This window comes from Pristiophorus japonicus, chromosome 1 (genome assembly GCF_044704955.1).
Source record: "Pristiophorus japonicus isolate sPriJap1 chromosome 1, sPriJap1.hap1, whole genome shotgun sequence".
Taxonomy (NCBI): Eukaryota; Metazoa; Chordata; class Chondrichthyes; family Pristiophoridae; genus Pristiophorus; species Pristiophorus japonicus.
Genome location: NC_091977.1, coordinates 426,902,014 through 426,921,263, shown reverse-complemented (window position 1 = coordinate 426,921,263; position 19,250 = coordinate 426,902,014).

Sequence of the window (19,250 nt, the reverse complement as noted above, 5' to 3'; positions counted from 1 at the left end):
GTGTGGGTGGTTCTGGTGACCTGGTAGGTCTTCTTCTTCTTCTTCTGCTGCTTCTGCTTCTTCTAGGTAAGTCACATATGGAAAAAGACAATTGAAGAGAGATTTGAATGAGTTTCTGAGGAACAGAGTGCACATGACGTTCAGTAAAAGGAGTGAGGGTTTCACATTCTCAATTGCTGGCAGGTAATGTGGGGTACACAGCATGAGAAGGATCAGGACATCTAACTGGGATCAGGCTCCTATTCCAGATCCTAACCACTCGCTGCGTAAAAAAGTTTTCTTATGTCGCCTTTGGTTCTTTTGCCAATCACTTTACATCTTTGTCCTCTGGTTCTCGACCCTTCCGCCAATGGGAACTGTTTCTCACTATTTACTTTTTCCAGACCCCTCATGATTTTGAACACCTCTTTCAAATCTCCTCTCAATCTTCTCTCCTCTAAGGATAACAACCCCAGCTTCTCCAGTCTATCGACATGAACAAAAAGAAATACTTGCATTTATATAGCACCTTCCACGACCATCAGGCGTCTCAAAGCCAATGAATTATTTTTGGAGTGCAGTCACTGTTGTAATGTAGGAAACGAGGCAGCCAATTTGCGCACAAGCAAGCTCCCACAAACAGCAATGTGATAATGACCAGATAATCTGTTTTTTTGTTATGTCGATTGAGGAATAAATATTGGCCAGGACACTGGGATTAACTTGCCTGCTCTTTGAAATAGTGCCATGGGATCATTTACATCCACCTGAGAGAGAAGACGGGGCCACGGTTTAACGTCTCATCCAAAAGACGGCACCTCCGACAGTGCTGCACTCCCTCAGCACTGCACTGAAGTATCTGTCATGTATCTCACACTACTGTACATAACTGTATCTTACCATGCTATACATGACTGTAACCAGAGATGACCTGTAACCACAAGCTTACCTTACCACCAGGGGTACACTTGCAGGAGACACTGGATACCTGTCCCAGACAGGTATATAAGGACAGGTCTCAGGCAAGTGTGGCATTCGAGAACTGTGTAATAAAGGTGCAGGTCCTGAGTGACCTTGACTTCAGTATGTGCCTCGTGTGAATCTGTACTGCAGGGACAGGACTTTACAGTGGTGACGAGTTACGAGATTACAGAATCCACAGAATGGCGAACAACGGCTCAGATGAAAAATACAATGCTGGAAATAATTGGGAGGACTTTATAGAAAGGCTCCAGCAAAGCTTTGTAACCAAAGACTGGTTAGGCGACGACAAGGCAGACAAGAGAAGAGCCCATCTCTTGACCAGCTGTGACTCGAAAACATATGCTTTAATGAAGGACCTGCTGGCACCCGAGAAACCAGCAAGCAAGTCGTTTGAAGAGTTTAGCCAACTGGTAAGAGACCACCTGAAGTCAGCAAGCAGCCTACACATGGCCAGACACAGGTTCTACAACTACAGATGCTGTGTGGGCCAGAGCATACCCGACTTTGTGGCGGAACTTCGGAGGTTGGCTAGTTTATGTGAGTTCTCCAATGAACTAAGGAGAGAAGTAATGAGAGACTTTTCTTTGAAGGAATAGGCCACGCAGGCATATTCCGAAAGCTCATAGAGACCAAGAACTTGACCCTAGAGGCAGCAGCACTGGTTACACAGACATTCTTGGCAGGAGAAGAAGAAACGAGGTTGATCTACACTGCGGGTACGACAACTAACGAAACATCGGAACAAGGGGTACACAGCGTGAAACAAGCTGCTACCCCCACACTCAGACAAAGGCAGGAGAGCAGGCCCTCAACAGCAGGCAGTGGCACCAGAAGCCATCAAGGGCCACATGAACAGCCGTTCACACCTCATCAACCCACAATGCGAGCAATCAACTACAAACTGAGAGAAGCTCAAGAGAGATCAGCCAGACGCAGCTCATTCTTTGGAAACAATGGAAGCGGTCTGTGCTGGAGATGTGGGGGAAGGCACTCATCAAGGGGGTGTTGATTTCAGCATGCTGTTTGCAGAAACTGCAACTATGCAGGGCATCTGGCCTGCATGTGCAGAAAAAGGGCAACTCAGCTGGTACATGAATTGGAAGGGTTGGAAAGCGGACCAGAAGATGGTGGGGACAGTACCCGGGGCACTGATATACTGCGGGTCAACACGATCAATGGCCACTGCTCCTGCAACAAGACACCTCCAATAATGATGAGGGTCCTACTCAACGGAATACTCGTCAACATGGAGCTGGATACGGGAGCGAGTCAATCTCTCATGAGCGCTCAACAATTTGAACAGCTGTGGCTGCACAAAAGAGACAGACCAAAACTCACAAGGGTCGACACCAAACTAAGGACCTATACCAAAGAAATCGTCCCAGTCCTCGGCAGCGCCATGCTCTCAGTCACACACAAAGGGACAGTGAACCGACTTCCCCTGTGGATTGTCTCCGGAGATCTCCCAGCACTGCTGGGGAGAAGCTGGCTGGCAAAACTAAACTGGAAATGGGATGATGTTCACGCCATGTCGTCAGAGGAACGGACCTCCTGCTCAACAGTTCTAAGTTGATTTGAACATCTCTTTCAGCCAGGTGTGTGCAGAAAAACGGCAGCTCAGCTGGTACATGAATTGGAAGGGTTGGAAAGCGGACCAAAAGATGGTGGGGACAGTACCCGGGACACTGATATACTGCGGGTCAACAGGGTGCTAGATAGGCCCATTAGACAGGCTAGAGCTGTGCCCGATGTGATGAGGGAAAAGATAGAACATGAACTGGACAGGCTTCTGAGGGAAGGCATTATCTCACCTGTGGAATTTAGCGACTGGGTAAGTCCCATCGTCCCAGTCATGAAGCCTGATGGATCCGTATGAATCTGTGGGGACTACAAATCTACCATAAACAGAATCTCTCGACAGGACCAATACCTGCTGCCCAGAGCAGAGGACTTATTTGCCACATTGGCTGGAGGAAAACTTTTCTCAAAACTAGATCTCACATCTGCGTATATGACGCAAGAATTGACCGAGGAATCCAAGCTACTCACCGCCATCAATACACATCGATGCATTTTCATGTACAATCGATGCCCATTTGGCATCAGGTCGGCAGCTGCTATATTCCAGCGCAACATGGAGAATCTGCTCAAGTCCATCCCGAGGACGGTTGTATTTCAAGACGACATACTGATCACGGGCAGGGACACCGACTCGCATCTCCGCAATTTGGAGGAAGTACTAAAGCGGTTGGATCGGGTAGGCCTAAGAAATCCAAGTGCCTGTTTCTCGCGCCCAAGGTTGAATTTTTGGGCAGAAGGATTGCCGCTGATGGAATCCGCCCAACAGAGTCCAAAACCAAAGCAATTCGCCTGGCACCCAGGCTCAATTACTTTGGGAACTTTATGCAGAACTTAAGCACGCTGCTGGAGCCTCTCCATGTGCTACTCAGAAAGGGGTGCGATTGGTTTTGGGGGGACGCCCAGGAACGCGCCTTCAATAAGGCATGCAACTTCTGTGTTCCAACAGTGTTTTGGCTTTCTTTGATCCAGGTAAAAAGCTAGATCTCACATGTGATGCGTCAGCGTACGGGGTCGGGTGCGTTTAATAACATATCAATAGTGCGTGTAAATTACAACCCATAACTTATGCCTCCAGGTCACTTTCGCGGGCGGAGCACGGGTACGGAATGGTAGAGAAGGAGGCGCTCGCGTGCGTGTACAGTGTCAAAAAGATGCACCAATAACTTTTTGGGGCCAAATTCACGTTAGAAACTGATCACAAGCCCCTCACGTCCTTACTACCCGAAAGCAAGGCAATAAACGCCAACGCCTCGGCACGCATTCAACGGTGGGCACTCATGCTGGCGTCTTACGATTACACCATAAGGCACAGACAACTGTGCCGACACGCTTAGCAGGCTACCCCTGGCGACCACGGAAGGGTCTGACGAACAGGACTGTGAGATAGTCATGGCAACCAATGCCTTTGAGTCCACAGGTTCGCCCATGATGGTTCGCTAAATCAGAGCCTGGATGACCAGCGACCCCATGTTATCCCTAGTAAAAAAATGTGTCCTAACCGGTGACTGGGCAGAGGCTCGCGATGCCTGCCCCGAGTAGATCAAACCTTTCCATAGGTGCATGCATGAGCTATCACTACAAGCAGACTGCCTGATGTGGGGCAGCCGAGTAGTCATGCCTCTGCAAGGCAGAGAGGCATTTGTCCGGGAGCTCCACCACGAGTACCCGGCGATCGGTCTCATGAAGGCCATAGCCAGATCCCACGTCTGGTGGCCTGGCATTGATGCGGACTTGGAGCTCTGCATCTGACGGTGCACCATATGTGCCCAACTCAGTAATGCCCCCAGGGAGGCCCCCCTGAGCCCTTGGCCCTGGCACACTAAACCATGGTCGCGGGTGCACGTAGACTATGCGGGCCCATTCATGGGCAAAATGTTCCTCGTAGTTGTAGATGTATTTTCTAAGTGGATCGAATGCACTATTTTAAACTCGAGTACCACCTCCACCACTGTGGAAAGCCTTGGAACCATGTTTGCAATGCACGGCATTCCTGACATTTTGGTCAGTGATAATGGTCCGTGCTTCACCAGCGCAGAATTCCAAGATTTTATTAGTGACCACGGCATAAATCACATTAAGACGGCACCGTTCAAGCTGGCCTCCAATGGCTAGGCGGAGTGAGCAGTGCAAATCATTAAACAAGGCATGCTCAAAATCCAAGGTCCCACGCTGCAGGGCCGCCTGTCGCGACTGCTGCTGGCATACAAATCTCGTCTGCATTCATTGACTGGAGTTCCCCCCGCGCAACTATTAATGAAACAGACCTTAAAGACAAAGCTCTCATTAATCCTCCCAGACATGCATGAAATCGTTGAGGCGAAGCGCCGTAAGCTAACCGAGTACCATGATAGAAATTCGAGGGGGAGATGGAATGAGATAGGGGACAAAGTGTTTGTGCTAAACTATGGCAGGGGTCCCAAATGGCTTGCAGGGACAGTAACAGGCAAGGAAGGAAACAGGCTACTGGTGGTACAAATGGACAATGGCCAAACCTGCCGGAGGAATGTAACCAAGTCAAAAGCAGATTTACCAACAACACTGCTGAACAAGAGGCAGACTACCATGTGGAACTCACCACACCTGGTGGACAGACAGAGGGAACGACCTGAGGAAAGGGCAATCCCAACAGACTGCCCGGGCAATACACCAACAATCATACTGAACGAAACAGACAGCCCAGGTGAGATACCAGCAATCACCCCGAAAGAACAACAGGCACCAAGGCAAACAACTGAACCACAACTAAGATGCTCCACGCGAGAGCGTAGACCACCTGAGAGACCACCGTGAACCTATAAAGACAATAAAACCTTGGGGGAGGGTGATGTCATGTATCTCATAATACTGTACATAACTGTATCTTACCATGCTATAGATGACTGTAACCAGAGATGACCTGTAACCACAAGCTTACCTTACCACCAGGGGTGCACTTGCAGGAGACACGAGATACCTGTCCCAGACAGGTATATAAGGACAGGTCTCAGGCAAGTGTGGCATTCGAGAGCTGTGTAATAAAGGTGCAGGTCCTGAGTGACCTTGACTTCAGTATGTGCCTTGTGTGAATCTGTACTGCAGGGACAGGACTTTACAGCATCAGCATAGATTTTTTTGTGCTCACATCCCTGGAGTGAGATTTGAACCCACAACCTTCTGACTCAGAGGCAAGAACATTGCCCACTGAGCCACAGCTGACACTGGCTTTGAAATCATTTTGGTGGGCTATTACAGGGGTCGGGGGTAGGGGAGGGGGATTTTCCCACCAACATCGGAGAGACTGTTTCAGGGGAGGGTGGGAGATTACTGTGGCAGGACTTGCTGTCAATAGGCATTAGAATTTTTCTTTTTAATTTAATTATTCAGCACTGAGTAGTTGAATTGATCATTCGCAATTGATTTAATTCCCACCAGGGTGATTAAAACCCAGTCTGCGTGCCATAACAATGCTGTATGCCGGCAGTGCATAGTGTTCAGTGCGGTTAATCTGTAAATAACATTGTGTAACGTATTCTCTGTCATCTGCACGTCATTACAATATGCCTATCCATGCATGGATGGATGTAATGAATGTCTTATGTTGTTTCCAGTGGGATATCTTGGGAATGGAGGCTGGAACTTGGCTCTGTTCGATTTTCCGCCCCTGCATTTTGGAGTTATTCCAGGCTCCCTTTTAGAAGCTGTTGAACAGGCTGGATTTTACAGAATACGTGACCACGAACTGCTTGATGAAGGAGTGCACAGGTGACAGAGTAATGAGGTTAATATCGGTTAAAGTACCCTGAAATGTCCAGATAGCTTAAACGTTGAGAGTGGTGCTGACCTTCACAGCAGTCCCTATGTTGGAGGTGGGTTGCAGATCCAGTTCCAGCAGGTGACCCAACTCATTGAGGCCTTCGCTGGTGATGTGCATCCTATTGAAGCAGTACTACTGGTTCAATTGGAGGTACGACCATTGAGGTTTGTAAATTCTTGAAGTCGAGTTACCCCAGAAGGGTCTCATCCTTCTTATGTGGTACTTTATTAGCCTGGCCTCTCTGATTTCCTTCAGAAAACATAGATACATGGATATTCCCAATGGAAATCCTAGGATAGCCCTTGTAGACTGAATTAAAGTAGAAAGTGAGAAGTATCATAGCTAATGATTGAAAGATGGAAGTTGCAGCAAGAGCCTAAAGGCAACAAAAAAACAAAATGGGGAAATTTGATATAAAAAAAGATTTTACAGGAAAAGTGATTGTGGCCTGCTTTGACCTGTTAATTTCACTTTTGCCTTGGCAGCTGATCTTGATATGCCTGTATGCCCCTTTTAAACAGGTTTACATCATGTAAATGAAGCAAAAATTAGGAGAAATGGGATCCATGACCTTATCCGGTGGTTACTGCGTCATTTGCACATGCCTGCATGTAAGTAGATGGGTTTGGATGCCCACCCATCAATTCTGGCGGAAATTCACAATGACGTGGCAGGGCACCACCCCATTTTGCAAACATCTCCGCTCAGATTACATCTGCAACAGACCAGGAAAAGCATATAGATTATTAGGATGATGCCTGCTTGCAGTACTGAGGAAGTGCTGCGATGTTATAGGTACTCTCTTTTGGATTAATGTTAAACTGAGGCTGTGGCTTTCTGCTGTGATGGTTCAGGTGGAGGTAAAAGATTCCAGGGCACGAGTCAAATAAGAGCAGGGAGTTCTCCTGGTGTCCTGACCAATATTCATCCCTCATCCGACATCCCTAAAATGGATTCATTGGTGATTCATCTCCTTTGCTGTTTGTGGGATCTTGTTGTTTGCAAATTGGTTGCTGCATCTTCCCACTGACAACATTGACTATACTTCAAAAGTATTTCATAGTACTTTGGGACATCCTAATGATGTAATAAGGTACTAAATAAGTGCAAATTCTTTCTCCCTTCTTTAATATTATAGCATATTCAGAAACCCGGCACTATTGGAAATTCAATTTATATCAATGTGAAATTATGGTTTTTGTGTCCCCCTCATTTTTACATTGTTATTGACTCTGAAAGTCTGGATACCCCAGAAAAGAATAGCTGCCCCTAATCAATCCTTACTGTGCTGTGTTGCACAGCATCTCTGTCCTTTATCTCTTTTTGTGAAGGGTTGATTTTCCATCATCAAAACTGTTATGTTCATAATAAAGTAATGTAACTGAGTACTGTAGACATGAGTTCCTTTATTCGAACTCCAGAGTGTTGGTACAGCATGGGATGCTGGGATCCCTTGGAACTCCAACAGGTACGCCCTCTGGTGGCGGTATAATACTGGTTACATAGGGTTGTATACATAACATCACTCCCTCCCAAAGTCAATAGTACACTTATTTACAGGGTGAGATGATCTGAGGCCTTTCGCTCCCGAGTCGATCGTCTCGGTACAAATGCAGGTGCAGGTGAGTTGGTTGGTTCTTCGCTGGGCTGCTGTGTAGCCGGCCTTACCAGGCTGCTGGGGATGTGAATTCAGCTTTGTGGTCAACCGTGATGTCAGTTGCCACTTGTGTGTGTGTTGGAGGGTCGAAGTTGGTGGTGGCCTCTCCGGGTTGCTCGTGGCTGTCTGTGAATCGCAGTTTGATTTGGTCCAAATGCTTTCTGCAAGTTAGTCGATTTGTGAGTTTGACCTGAAACATCCTACTCCCTACTTTGGCTATGAACTTGCCAGCAAGCCATTTGGGACCATGTCCATAGTTGAGTAAAGCTACAGTGTCATTGACTTCAATATCGTGTGATAAATTTGCACGATCATGGTACATGCTTTGTTGATGCCGCCTGTCCTTGACGTGATCATGGAGATCAGGGTGGACAAGAGAGAGCCTTGTTTTGAGCGCCCTTTTCATGAGCTGCTCGGCTGGGGGAACCCTGGTGAGCGAGTGGGGTCTGGTGCCGTAGCTGAGCAGAACTTGGGATAGGCAGGTCTGCAGGGAGCCTTCCGACACGCGTTTAAGCTTTGCTTGATGGTTTGGACTGCCCGTTCTGCCTGGCCGTTGGATGCGGACTTGAACGGGGCAGATGTGCTTGATCCCATTGCAGGTCATGAATTCCTTGAATTCAGCACTGGTGAAGCACAGCCCATTGTCGCTGACAAGGATATCAAGCAAGCTGTGCGTGGCGAACATGACTCGTAGGCTTTCGATGGTGGCAGTGGACGTGTTTACAGATATTATTACATACTCAATCCATTTTGAATAAGCATCCACAACAACCAAAAACATTTTGCCTAAAAACGGCCAGCAAAGTCAACGTGGATCCTAGACCACGGTTTAGAGGGCCATGACCACAAACTTAGTAGTGCCCCCCTGGGTGCATTGCTTAGTTGAGAGCAAGTGTTGCATTGGTGCATGCAAGACTCCAAATCTGAGTCAATGCCGGGCCACCACACATGGGATCTGGCTATAGCTTTCATCATTACTTTGCCTGGGTAGATACTGTGTAGGTCGGGTATCAACGTTTCCCTGCCTTTCTTAGGCAAAACCATGTAATTACCCCACAAAAGACAATCCGCCTGTATGGACATTTCGTCTTTGCGCCGCTGGAATGGCTTGATCTCTTCATGCATCTCCGCTGGGATGCTGGATCAGCTCCCATGGAGGACACAGTTTGTTACAAGGGACAGTACAGGATCCTGGCTGGTCCAGGTCCTGATCTGGCGGACCGTAACGGGTGACTTTTTGTTTTCAAATGCATCCATCACCAAGAGCAAGTCTGCAGGCTGTGCCATTTCCACCCCGGGGTGGGCAATGGTAGCCGACTGAGAGCATCAGTGCAGTTCTCTGTGCCTGGTCTGTGGCAGATTACATAGTTATATGCAGACAGCATGAGCACCTATCTTTGGATGCGAGCAGAGGCATTGGTATTAATCCCTTTGCTCACTGAGAATAGCGATGAGCGGCTTATGGTCAGTTTGTAACTCAAACTTAAGACCAAACAGATACTAGTACATTTTTTTTTACCCGTAAATGCAAGCCAGAGCTTCTTTTTCAATCATGCTGTAGACCCTTTCGACCTTGGGCAAACTCCTGGACGCATGGGCGACCGGTTGCAATGTTCCCGATTCGTTTGCTTGTTGTAACACACACCCGACCCCGTCCGAAGACACATTGCAAGCTAGCTAGAAAAAGCAGCAAACCTGAGGACTGGGAAAAATTTTGAATTCTGCAGAGGACAAAGGGTTTAATTAGGAGGGGGGAAATAGAGTATAAGAGGAAGCTTGCTGGGAACATAAAAACTGACTGCAAAAGCTTCTATAGATACGTGAAAAGAAAACGATTAGTGAAGACAAACGTAGGTCCCTTGCAGTCAGAATCAGGTGAATTTATAATGGGGAACAAAGAAATGGCAGACCAATTGAACAAATACTTTGGTTCTGTCTTCACGTAGGAAGACACAAATAAGCTTCTGGAAATACTAGGGGACCGAGGGTCTAGTGAGAAGGAGGAACTGAAGAAAATCCTTATTCGACGGGAAATTGTGTTGGGGTAATTAATAAAATTGAAGGCTGATAAATCTCCAGGGCCCGATAGTCTGCAGCCCAGAGTACTTAAGGATATGGCCCTAGAAATAGTGGATGCATTGGTGATCATTTTCCAACAGTCTATCGACTCTGGATCAGTTCCTATGGACAGCCAGGTAGCTAATGTAACACCACTTTTTAAAAAAGGAGAGAAAGAGAAAACAGGGAATTATAGACCAGTTAGCCTGACATCAATAGTGGAGAAAATGTTAGAATCAATTATTAAAGATGAAATAGCAGCGCATTTGGAAAGCAGTGACAGGATCGGTCCAAGTCAGCATGGATTATGAAGGGGAAATCATGCTTGACAAATCTTCTAGAATTTTTTGAGGATGTAACTAGTAGAGGGGACAAAGGAGAACCAGTGGATGTGGTGTATTTGGACTTTCAAAAGGCTTTTGACAAGGTCCCACACAAGCAATTGGTGTGCAAAATTAAATCACATGGTATTGGGGGTAATGTACTGACGTGGATAGAGAACTAGTTGGCAGACAGGAAGCAGAGAGTTGGGATAAACAGGTCCTTTTCAGAATGGCAGGCAGTGACTAGTGGGGTGCCGCAGGGCTCAGTGTTGGGACCCCAGCTATTTACAATATACATTAATGATTTAGATGACGAAATTGAGTGTAATATCTCCAAGTTTGCAGATGACACTAAGCTGGGTGGCGGTGTGAGCTGTGAGGAAGACGCTAAGAGGCTGCAGGGTGACTTGGACAGCTAAGGTGAGTGGGCAAACGAGTGGCAGATGCAGTAAAATGTGAGGTTATCCTCTTTGGTGGCAAAAACACAAAGGCAGAATATTATCTGAATACAGCAGATTAGGAAAAGGGGAGGTGGAACGAGACCTGGGTGTCATGGTACATCAGTCATTGCAAGTTGGCATGCAGATACAGCAGGCGGTGAAAAAGGCAAATGGTATGTTGGCCTTCATAGCTAGGGGATTTGAGTATGGGAGCAGGGAGGTCTTACTGCAGTTGTACAGGGCCTTGGTGAGGCCTCACCTAGAATATTGTGTTCAGTTTTGGTCTCCTAATCTGAGAAAGGACGTTCTTGCTATTGAGGGAGTGCAGCAAAGGTTCACCTGACTGATTCCCGGGATGGCAGGACTGACACATGAGGAGAGACTGGATTGACTGAGCCTGCATTTCCTGGAATTTAGAAGGATGAGAGGGGATCTTATAGAAACATATAAAATTATGACGGGTCTGGACAGGTTAGATGCAGGAAGAATGTTCCCAATGCTGGGGAAGTCCAGAACCAGGGGACACAGTCTAAGGATAAGGGGTAAACCATTTAGGACTGAGATGAGGAGAAACTTCTTCATTTAGAGAGTTGTTAACCTGTAGAATTCCCTGCCGCAGAGAGTTGTTGATGCCAGTTCATTGGATATATTCAAGAGGGAGTTAAATATGGCCCTTACGGCTAAAGGGATCAAGGGGTATGGAGAGAAAGCAGGAAAGGGGTACTGAGGTGAATGATCAGCCATGATCTTACTAATTGGTGGTGCAGGTTCGAAGTGCTGAATGGCCTAAACCTGCACCTATTTTCTATGTTTCTATGTTTCTATATGGCACTAAACATTTACATGGGTTATACAGAACAAACAGTTTGTTGGAACATAACAGATTTCTGGCTTTCTCAAAAGCAGTCTCTTGTGATATCCCCCATACCCAGTCATCTCCCTTGTGTAGCAACATGTGTAGGGGTTCCAGCAAGGTGCTTAACCCAGGTAGGAAATTACCAAAATAATTGAGGAGTCCCAGCAACGACCGCAGCTCTGTCACGTTCTGTGGTTTCGGCGCGTTCTTGATGGCCTCCGACTTGGCGTCGGTGGGTCTGATGCCCTCTGCCACGATTCTTCTCCCTAAGAACTCGATCTCTGGCGCCAGAAAAACACACTTCGAGCGTTTCAACCTGAGTTACACCCGATCTAGCCGACTTAGAATCTCTTCCAGGTTCTTCAAGTGTTCAATGGTGTCCCGACCTGTGATCAATATGTCATCCTGGAAAACCACGGTGCGTGGAACCGACCTTAGCAGGCTCTCCATGTTCTGTTGGAAAATTGCTGCAGCCGATCGAATCCCAAACGGGCATCTGTTGTAGATAAACAGACCTTTGTGCGTGTTGTTGCAGGTGAGGCCTTTCGAAGATTCTGCCAGCTCCTGCATCATGTAGGCCGAGGTCAGGTCCAACTTGGTGAACGTCTTTCCTCCTGCCAGTGTCGCAAATAGGTTATCTGTCTTGGGTAGCGGGTACTAGTCCTGCAGCGAAAAACAGTTAATCGTTACTTTATAGTCCCCACAAATTCTGACCGTTCGGTGGCCCTTGAGGACCGGAACAATCAGACTGGCCCACTCGTTGAACTTCACAGGCACGATGATGCCTTCTCGCTGCAGCCTGTCCAGCTTGATCTCCACTTTCTCTCGCATCATATATGGCACCGCCCGTGCCTTGTGGTGGATGGGTTGTGTACCGGGAACCAAGTGGATCTGCACCTTCGCCCCCAACAAACTGCCGATACCTGGCTCAAACAACGATGGAAACTTGCTCAGAACCTGGGCACATGAGGCATCGTCGATGGACGAGAGCGCTCGGATGTCGTCCCAGTTCCAGCGGATTTTCCCCAACCAGCTTCTGCTGTACAGTGTGGGGCCATCTCCTGGTACAATCCATAGTGGGAGTTCGTGCACTGCTCCATCATAGGAGACTTTTACTGCTGTGCTACCAATTACAGGGATCAGCTCTTTGGTGTAAGTTCTCAGCTTGGTATGAATGGGGCTGAGCTTGGGCCTGTGTGCCTTGTTGCACCACAGCCTGTCGAAGGCCTTTTTGCTCATGATAGACTGTCTCGCCCCCGTGTCCAGTTCCATGGATACTGGAATTCTGTTCAGTTCAACTTTTAACATTATTGGTGGACATTGCGTGATGAAGGTGTGTACCCCATACACTTCTGCCTCCTCGGTTCGAGTCTCTAGTTCAGTTTGATCCGCCATGGATCGATCTTCCTCTGCAATGTGGTGGTTAGCAGGGTTTGCAGCTTGTCTGCACATTCACTGGAGGTGTTCCATTGTTCCACAGCCTTTGCACGCATAGTGTTTCAAGCGGCATTGATGGGCTCGATGATCACCTCCGCAACGCCAACAAGGTGTTAATTGCCTCGCATTAACATTTGATAGCGGACTCTGAGTCATCTGAGGTCATGCAGCTGCAGGCGTGTACATTCTGCCATATGCATTCCTGCCTGAAAACGACATTACTTTGTGTACAGTACTTGCCGAAACCTCCTTATGCTGCGAAATGTGTTTGGTGTTATCGCTGGTGGACATAAATGCCTGGGCTATCGTTATGGCTTTGCTCAGGTTTGGTGTTTCAATAGTCAATAGTTTGTGAAGGATAACTTCATGGCCAATGCCAAGCACAAAAAGTCTCTTAGCATTTGCTTCAGGAATCCATCAAATTCGCAATGTCCTGCAAGGCGCCTTAGTTCGGCCACGTAGCTCACCACTTCCTGGCCTTCAGACTGTTGACATGCGTAAAATCGATACCTTGCCATCAGAACGCTCTCCTGAGGTGCTCACGGACCAGCGTATACAGTTCCTGATACGATTTGGTTGTCAGTTTCACCAGAGCAAGAAGATTCTTCATGAGGCCACAGGTTGTTGCCCCACAGATGGTGAGGAGGAACGTCCTTCGTTTGGTAGCGTTCTCATTCCCTTCCAGCTGGTTGGCCACAAAGTATTGGCCGAGTCACTCCACGAAGGCCTCCCAATCGTCCCCTTCTGAGAACTTCTCCAGGATACCAACAGTTCTCTGCATTTTCGCGTGATGGTTCGTTATCTCGTTGCCAGTTGTAATGTTCATAATAAATTAATGTAACTGAATACTGTAGATGTGAGTAAGTGTGACCTTAGTTCCTTTATTCGAACTTCAGAGTGTTGGTACAGCATGGGAGGCCTGCTTATATACAGTGGTCCCAAGGGATGCTGGTATCCCTTGGGACTCCAACAGGTACGCCCTCTGGTGGTGGAATAATACTGGTTACATAGGGTTGCATAAATAACAAAAACCTTCAAAAGCATCAAAAGCAGGAACTGGTGTGTGGGAACTGGAAACTGGGAATCTAGTGATTTTGTCATTTTGGGGAGCTGGGGTGCTAGAAGGACAATATCCCAATTGCTGGGCCTAGCCACAGCTTTCCTGTGGGAAGGATATGCTGGAATACTAAACAAGGCAACCCCGCCCTGTGATTCACTTGATGCACTCACCTCAAACAGCGGCAAATTACATGCTGGGAGATTGTTTTGAATGCGTAATGGGTTTTACCTTGGAAAATTCACTGGGGTGGTACATATCACCTCAATGCTCTCTACCCTTCTGTCTCACAATCATACTCTTTACCACACTCTACAGACAAGTATGTGTACGTGTATATGTACATTCAGATATGTACATAGACGAACACGTATCTCTTCCACAGAATAAAGCTGAGTAGCGAGCAGTAATTTTCTAAGCTTATTCTCTTGGTGGGGATTCTCATCCACATATTGGAAATGTGGCTTGTGTTACGACTATTAGTTTAAATGAACAGAGATTGTGTGCAGTGCATGTTGGAATTTCTGATGAAAGTTCTCGGCGGGTAAGGTTCTCTGACGGGAATGCAAAGTCAGAAAATGACCCCTGAGAAGTCCGTCATACAAATGCACACAATTTGGTTTTGGGCTTACACTTACCTGTTCGTAATACACATCTAAACATTATCTCCTTCTAAGGAGTAACTGTGTTTTTTCATAACTTGAAATTAACTGGACTTGATAGAATCAGCCATGTTATCCTCCTCACCAACTTAACATTTCCAAGATCTTTTTTCCTCGTTTTGTGTCTCCAGGATTCCAGTTCTCTTTTACTTATTCTCCTGCCTACTCTATTTCTGAGCTTCTTGCAATTTATGTGTTTCTGTGATCATGCCTCCCCTATGCAGGTCCAATATTTCCTCTGCTCACTTTGCTTCTTAGAAACTCCCCCACTATCTCTGCGTCTGAACTTCTTCCATTATTACTTTGCATCTCTGAGATTGCCTTCCACATTCTTTGAATGTCTAAAATTTGTTTTGTCCACATATTTGTATTTCCAAGATTCTTCTCACACTCTCTCTATCTTTCAGATCCTTTGCCCATTTCATCATCTCTAAATGTGCCTTTACACTTCCCCAAATAAATTGAGAGCATATCATTTTGAACTTCATTTAAGTTTTGAAGAGATGCTTTACATTGGCTCTTACAAATCTAAACTTACTTCCCTGTTTCAAAATCCGTTTGAAGTATTGACATTACTGTATTTTAAGGATGCTTCCAGTTGTCAGCATTTTTGAACCCAAACAGCAGACAGCTACATTTGCACTGCAGTCTGGGGCTTTCTCTCCTGGAATCCTCCAGGAATCCCTCTGCAATCTCTAGTCAGATCAACAATGAGAATCTAATTGCATTAATGAAATGGAGCTCACTTTGCAGTGATACTATAATTGGTTTGTAAGTGCATCTTAAGGTTTCCTGTACCGCATATGGTTGGCAGACAGGAAATGTGTTTGCCAGAGCCTCACATCTCTGGTAATGTGGTGAACTAAATGGTAACGAGACAAAGACGAATGGATGACATAGTCACAGAGCAGGTGCGTGATTTGATTTTGGGCAATAGTGTAAAATGGGTGATACCGATTTATACATCTTTCCCGATTTTCATTTAAATCAGGAGAGATGGGTAACGGGCAGTTGAATTGATATACTGGTTTTACATTATCATCCAAGGTCAAAATTATTCCCATTAAGGATAAAAGAATAGGTTTTCAGAGCCCTGATGTACGGTGAGGCGTCTCACACACTGCAAGCGCATCTTAGAAAACTGTGTGTCTGATCTCAAAGGTCTCAAAGGTATACGGTAATAGATGGCATCAATGCAGCTAGGAATAGCCCCTATATGAACTGCAAGGGATTCTATTCCACCGAGAACACCATTGGCAAGGTTTCCAGGATAATCGTGCTTTATTCTGGTCATTTAGAGAAGCATACACCTGGATCAGCTGCAACAAAAAGCCATAAAAGTAACTCCAGGAAGTGACAGATGAGGCAGAAGAAGCAGAGTGATGTGGCACTAACTGCCAAAACCAGCTTCTTCCAAGAGCCTGTATCAGGCCCTTTGTGAGCCTCTTTCCCTCAGGCTAGGAAGCTAGATCTTCCTTTGCGAGAATGCAGACAATAACACCTCAACTGAAGAATCTTTAAATTTGTGGACTTAATCCCTTGAGGACATTCATACATACCAATCTAGAAAATTTGCCGGCACAGACACAATGGGCCAAATGGCTGCTTTCTGTGCTTCAAATTTCTATGATTCTGTGACTAGCAAAAGCCGACAGAGCCCTAGAATAGTTGACAACTAGAGGGAATGGTGCACAGTGGTTATGTTACTGGACCAGTAATCCAAAGGCTGGGACAAATGATCCAGAGATGTGTGTTCAAATCCCACCAGCTGGGGGAAGTTAAATTCAGTTAATTAAATAATTCTGGAATTAAAAAGCTAATATCAGTAATGGTGACCATGAAACTGCCAGATTGTAAGAAAAACCCAACTGGTTTACTCATGCCCTTTAGGGAAGGAACTCTGCCGTCCTTACCCGGTCTGGCCTGTATGTGACTCCAGACCCACAGCAATGTGGTTGACTCTTAACTGCCCTCTGAAGTGGTCGAGCAAGCTACTCAGTTGTACCAAACCATTACGACAAAGTCAACACTATGGGAGTACATAGAAACATAGAAACATAGAAAATAGGTGCAGGAGTAGGCCATTTGGCCCTTCGAGCCTGCACCACCATTCAATGAGTTCATGGTTGAACATGCAACTTCAGTACCCCTTTCCTGCTTTCTCACCATACCCCTTGATCCCCCGAGTAGTAAGGACTACATCTAATTCCTTTTTGAATATATTTAGTGAATTGGCCTCAACAACTTTCTGTGGTAGAGAATTCCACAGGTTCACCACTCTCTGGGTGAAGAAGTTTCTCCTCATCTCGGTCCTAAATGGCTTACCCCTTATCCTTAGACTATGACCCCTGGTTCTGGACTTCCCCAACATTGGGAACATTCTTCCTGCATCTAACCTGTCGAAACCCGTCAGAATTTTAAACGTTTCTATGAGATCCCCTCTCATTCTTCTGAACTCCAGTGAATACAAGCCCAGTTGATCCAGTCTTTCTTGATATGTCAGTCACGCCATCCCAGGAATCAGTCTGGTGAACCTTCGCTGCACTCTCTCAATAGCAAGAATGTCCTTCCTCAAGTTAGGAGACCAAAACTGCACACAATACTCCAGGTGTGGCCTCACCAAGGCCCTGTACAACTGTAGTAACACCTCCCTGCCCCTGTACTCGAATTCCCTCGCTATGAAGGCCAACATGTCATTTGCCTTCTTAACCACCTGCTGTACCTGCATGCCAACCTTCAATGACTGATGTACCATGATGCCCAGGTCTCGTTGCACCTCCCCTTTTCCTACTCTGTCACCATTCAGATAATAGTCTGTCTCGCTGTTTTTACCACCAAAGTGGATAACCTCACATTTGTTCACATTATACTTCATCTGCCATACATTTGCCCACTCACCTAACCTATCCAAGTCACTCTACAGCCTCATAGTATCCTCCTTGCAGCTCACACTGCCACCCAACTTAGTGTCATCTGCAAATTTGGAGATACTACATTTAATCCCTTCGTCTAAATTATTAATGTACAATGTAAACAGCTGAGGCCCCAGCACAGAACCTTGCGTTACCCTACTAGTCACTGCCTGCCATTCGGAAAAGTACCCATTTACTCCTACTCTTTGCTTCCTGTCTGCCAACCAGTTCTCAATCCACGTCAACACACTGCCCCCAATCCCATGTGCTTTAACTTTGCACATTAATCTCTTGTGTGGGATCTTGTCGAAAGCCTTCTGAAAGTCCAAATACACCACATCAACTGGTTCTCCCTTGTCCACTCTATTGGAAACATCCTCAAAAAATTCCAGAAGATTTGTCGAGCATGATTTCCCTTTCACAAATCCATGCTGAATTGAACCTATCATGTCACCTCTTTCCAAATGCGCTGCTATGACATCCTTAATAATTGATTCCATCATTTTACCCACGACCGATGTCAGGCTGACCGGTCTATAATTCCCTGTTTTCTCTCTCCCTCCTTTTTTTAAAAGTGGGGTTGCATTGGCTACCCTCCACTCCATAGGGACTGATCCAGAGTCTATGGAATGTTGGAAAATGACTGTCAATGCATCTGCTATTTCCAAGGCCATCTCCTTAAGTACTCCGGGATGCAGACCATCAGGCCCTGGGGATTTATCGGCCTTCAATCTCATCAATTTCCCCAACACAATTTCCCGACTAATAAGGACTTCCCTCAGTTCCTCCTCCTTACTAGACCCTCGGACCCCTTTTATATCCAGAAGATTGTTTGTGTCCTCCTTAGTGAATACCGAACCAAAGTACTTGTTCAATTGGTCTGCCATTTCTTTGTTCCCAGTTATGACTTCCCCTGATTCTGACTGCTGGGGACCTACTTTTGTCTTTACTAACCTTTTGCTTTTTACATATTTATAGAAGCTTTTGCAGTCCATTTTAATGTTTCCTGCAATCTTCCTCTCGTACTCTATTTTCCCTGCCCTAATCAAAACCTTTGTCCTCCTCTGCTGAGTTCTAAATTTCTCCCAGTCCCCAGGTTCGCTGCTATTTCTGGCCAATTTGTATGCCACCTCCTTGGCTTTAATACTATCCCTGATTTCCCTTGATAGCCACGGTTGAGCCACCTTCCCTTTTTTATTTTTACGCCAGACAGGGATGTCCAATTGTTGTAGTTCATCCATGCGGTCTCTAAATGTCTGCCATTGCCCATCCACTGTCAATCCCTTAAGTATCATTCGCCAATCTATCCTAGCCAATTCACGCCTCATACCTTCAAAGTTACCCTTCTTTAAGTTCTGGACCATGGTCTCTGAATTAACTGTTTCATTCTCCATCCTAATGTAGAATTCCACCATATTATGGTCACTCTTCCCCAAGGGCCCTCACACAATGAGATTGCTAATTAATCCTCTCTCATTACACAACACCCAGTCTAAGATGGCCTCCCCCCG